The sequence below is a fragment of the Palaemon carinicauda genome, chromosome 2, assembly GCF_036898095.1.
Source record: "Palaemon carinicauda isolate YSFRI2023 chromosome 2, ASM3689809v2, whole genome shotgun sequence".
Taxonomy (NCBI): domain Eukaryota; kingdom Metazoa; phylum Arthropoda; class Malacostraca; order Decapoda; family Palaemonidae; genus Palaemon; species Palaemon carinicauda.
The window spans coordinates 52,070,875-52,075,874 of NC_090726.1; positions in this window are offsets into that span (position 1 = coordinate 52,070,875).

Sequence of the window (5,000 nt, forward strand, 5' to 3'; positions counted from 1 at the left end):
ACCTTAACCTAAATCATCTAAACAACAGTATTCCATTATGAACCGACTATACAATTGAATAACCTTATGTAACTCCGATGTGCACTTGCTAGGAAGTGACATCTAAGATGCGGCTCAAGGCCTTTTTTATACTGAAAGAACAGATATGAACATTTTCACCAGTTTACCTTTTTATATAATTTTGCAATGTAGCAATGTAGAGTAAGATATTTTCCTTTTCAATGATGGACACCCATAATATTATAAAATGGAATATTGTGGCACTTTTAAGAACGTTGCTTATTTTTGCCTGTTATACAAACCTTGAAAATAGGAAGATTTATGCTTTGGAAGATTTGTTTCGTCACCAAAACACCTTTTCTTTTCAGTAATTGACGACAACTTGATCATCATAATAAATCAAGTCCTTACCTCAAGTTAAATTTTGAAGTAACTTTCACACGATTACCACTAGTCCAGAAGTATTAAAAAGAACTAGACCAACAGACGAGTTGAAAATGCACGTACTGGCTTTTCAATTACTAAAGTTGTAATAATAAGTCCCTGACATTAAACGCAGCTGGCGATTCTATTTTGTCACTTCAATCGTGTTTTCCACAAATATCTCTATTTACATACGAATAATGTCATTGAATAAATAATCATGAAAAGATATTCATCTCACAAATTTTTCAATAAATCACCAATAAATGAATGAAGACGCGTTGCATAAATATTCTATTGAACAACTATCCAAAACATTAACTTTAGTATGGCCCCAACTTTGGACAACAGTAGTCTACTCTCAACGAAGGTGAGTGAGCAGTCTGCAATCTATAAAGTTTATTGGTTAATAAATGGTATGTTATAATCTGCTAATCGGATACAGGGATTTGCATTTATGGTATAGCCTCATTCGTCACATAATCATGCCATTTCTCGACAATGCTTAGGCTCATTCGCCAGAGAACCACACCAATATGCTCCTGTGTCTAGGCTTATTCGTCTGAGAGCCAGGCCACTACCCAACTATATATTAACTATTCGTCATTGACAGCGTGCTATCCACACACGCACACACACACACACACACACACATATATATATATATATATATATATATATATATATATATATATATATAGGTTCATTTGTCAGAGAGTAAGGCCACTAAATATAGGCTTAATCGTTATAGGGCTAAGTTAATGCAAAACTGTGTACAGGCTCCTTTATCTTACAGTGAGTTCACTCATTATATATTATAATTATTATTATTATTATTTTTATCATTATTATTATTATTATTATAACTACTACTACTACTACTACTACTAATACTACTATTATTATTACTATTATTATTATTATCATTATTATTATTATTATTATTATTATTATTACTTGCTAAACTACAACCCTAGTTGGTAAAGCAGGATGCTATAAACGCAAGGTCTCAAACAGAGAGAATAACCCAGTGTGGAAAGGAAAAAAGGAAAAACTACAAGACAAGTTTAAGAAAAATAAAACAAATAAATACAATAAAATAAAACTTTCATATATAAACTATTAAACATTGACCATAACAAGATAATAAAAACTTCAAAATAACAATAAGAAGAGACACAAGATGGAAGTGTGCCCGAGTGTACTCTCAAGCAAGAGATCTCTAACCCAAGACAGTTGAATACCGTGGTACAGAGCCTATGGCACTGCACAATGAAGTGTAAAAGGACATCAAAATAGACACGAGGAGGTTGTAAGATACCGAAATAGGAAAGAAAATTTAAAGTTATGAGATGACCCCAATCTTCAAATGTCCTGTTCTGTACCGCCCCTGGGGGAAATGATTCCATCTAAACTTCCTAAAGAGACTGGAGAGTACTTGGCAATTACTGGTCTACATTGACCTTATATAATCCGTGCATCAAATGGTCTTTGGTTTAAAAAAGGGACAATGATAAACGTTTGGTGTTACTAAACTACTAAGCGGTTGACACATCATGAGCAGTAAGTATTTATGGAACCATTTATTCCAGACTCAGCGTATCTCCTTGGATTTTCTGCTAACTAGCTTTGCTGAGATAACTTACGAAAAATTGCAAGCGTCAATGGCACCTGTAATTATAACGCCAGATAACAATAATAAATATTTCAGTCTAATGCGAAAAAAGGGAGGCTCGCTTCACACGAGCAGTTTGAAACCATTCGTCAAATTCCCGCATGTCAAAGAGCATGTCTTCACACGAGCGGTTTGAAACCATCAGGGAACAAAATATTGTCGGTGTTTGTTCATGATGGAAGACGTGAAGAAGAAAGTGGTCTTAGTGTATACAATAAAAAGAAGCGACTACGTAAATGGTGGACCCACCCAGTAATAATAATAATAATAATAATAATAATAATAATAATAATAATAATAATAATAATAAGACAATTCATATCAACCAATGAAAAATAGAAGAAGAAAAGGAACGCCTATACCCTCTGCAACAGCTGAACCACTGCTAACGCACGGGGGAAAATCTTTCGTCTGAAGAGCACCATGAACTTCTCAAGTATTCTAAAGTCTAAACCGTGCGGCACCGCACCGTTTAGCAGTGCGTGTGGTTACTCTGCCGCACGGTTATCTCCCGCAGCGTGTGAAGGGCCTCAGTGAGCTAAATTGACTTCAAAACTGCAAAGTCGCAACCGCGCGGTTTCAAACCGCTCGAGTGAAGCGGGCATAGACAGTTACAAAAACTCATTTTTCTTAGTATAAAAAAACTCAAAGGCACCTGGAAAAAAACGAAATTAACGCAACATGAAATATCATAACCTTTTAAAATTTGAAATTCATTTCATACGACGATTATCTTAGAAAATTAAATCCCTACGAATAGGTGAATCAGTAATATTCTAGCCTTGAAAACAAGTTTCTGGATTAATTCTTGTGAAATTTCAAATTACAAGACTCAGAGCTTCTCTTCCAGCAACCACTATTCAATGAGAAAGGGACAATAGAAACAGGGCTCTGCATGGGCAAACATTTTCCTAAAAATCATGTTTACACAGAAATGAGTTTCTATACATCCCTCTTAAAGTTCAAGGTTAATTTCTCATCAAAAGGAAAATCTTCCACTGAGGAACATTTCATCATATTTGCAGAGAGATTTATCATGATTATAACGGAGTCAGTCGTCCAGAACATGATGTATAGCATCAAACATGTAAACCACAAGAAAGTCCTTGATAATCACTAACACTCTGTTATCTGAAGCGAGATCTTTTACTGGAGAAAAATTCTTCCCTGCTGGTAACTAGTTATATATTTGGTAGAAAAAAAAAAAAAAAAAAAAAAAAAAAAAAAAACGACGTCCGAGTCACAATGTGGTTCTTGTCAGTGCAGAAAAGTGAATAAAATCAGAGTTCTGATTACATAGAGGATGAATGCTATTATCCCTGCTCATTGTTAAGTTGTTTACTGCTTATATAATGTTTACGTTTTCTCCGTATCTGACGGAGCTTTCCATCACATGGATAGAGATAACTTGACTGACGGTCACATAAAGGACAAAGAAAAGTATTTAATCATATGGTGTTACCAGTATTAATTTATGCATCAAAAACTTGGAGTCTTACTAAAGCCTTAGAACATAGGCTAAGTATTACTCAAAGAGCTATAGAAATAATAATAAAGCGAATAACACTACGAGACAGAAAACGAGCAACATGGATTCAAGAGCAAATTAAAATAGAAGATATTCTAACATGTAAGAAAAAGATATGGACATGGGCAGGATATATAATGAGGACACAATAGATGGACATTAAGAATAACAGAACGGGTCCCTAGAGACTGCAAAGGAAGAGAAGACAATGGATTGACGAACAAAGAAAATTTGCAGGTATACAGTGGCATAGAAAGACCATAAACAGATGCAAGTGGAAGGAGATGCTTGACGTCTTGTCTTAGTGTGTCTAGTTCAGGCTGATGATTATATATATTCTTACGAAGCTTGTCTTCATGAGAGTAGATTATTTTATTCACGTATTTCATTTGTGTATTTAAGAGATGTACAGCAGCTCGCAACATAGGTCCCAGTCACATAGGATTAAGTAATGCATGTAAATTATATAAGACTTTTGTCACTTATTTAGTTGTAGTTTCATTCAGTTCCGTATATGTAAATTTACATTATTTTAAAGAATTAAATTTTCATTTCACATATCTTTGTTACGAAGTCTTATGTAAACTTGTTAAAAAGGTATGCTATATGACAAACACTAGGGATTGCATCATGCTTCCACATGGTTGGAAAATGCATGAATATTCTAGACTAAAAATTACTCCATTTTTTAACATTACATGAGGAGGTGGGCAGAGTTAGCTGAAAGAGTTGCCTCGCCAAGCGACGACAGTACCCTACTTCCATATTGCCGAGTTGGCAACCTTGACGCCGCTAAAGCCATGCCCCCACGCTGAACGAATGCATTACTAGAAGTTTCTACAAGGAATTAAGTTGATATATAATAAGAGCCTAGCAATGCATGGGCGCCAGAGAGATCTAGCCTGACCCTCAGAATGAGCCATCGTCCAACAGTCCTCTAACCAGCATCTATCCAGCTCCTACCTATCTCTTCCCCAACGTGCATAGTGTTTCCTCTCAAACATGCATAGTGTTTATTCAAACATTGGAATTTCTGTAGTTTAAGTTATAAGAAGTGCCATGTATATGTGAGTGCAGGTATATCATAAAAATTAATTGGTTTTTGTGACTAGCCCTTTGTAATTAGGTTAAACATTGAAGCGTCTTTATTTTTGCTTAATCATTCGGTAACCTTGTGTGAGCCCAAAGGACATAAGAGTAATAGTTACATATATGTACGCGCAAATTTGATTTATTTTCTATAGTGTTAAAGTGTCAACTTTTTTCATTAATTGTCAAAATTAAATATTTTCATAAATTAATTTCGAGTTAAACAAGTGATTGTATATTTTTTTCCGAAATGTGTTTTTTCGTTTTTGTCTTAGTCTAAGGTCT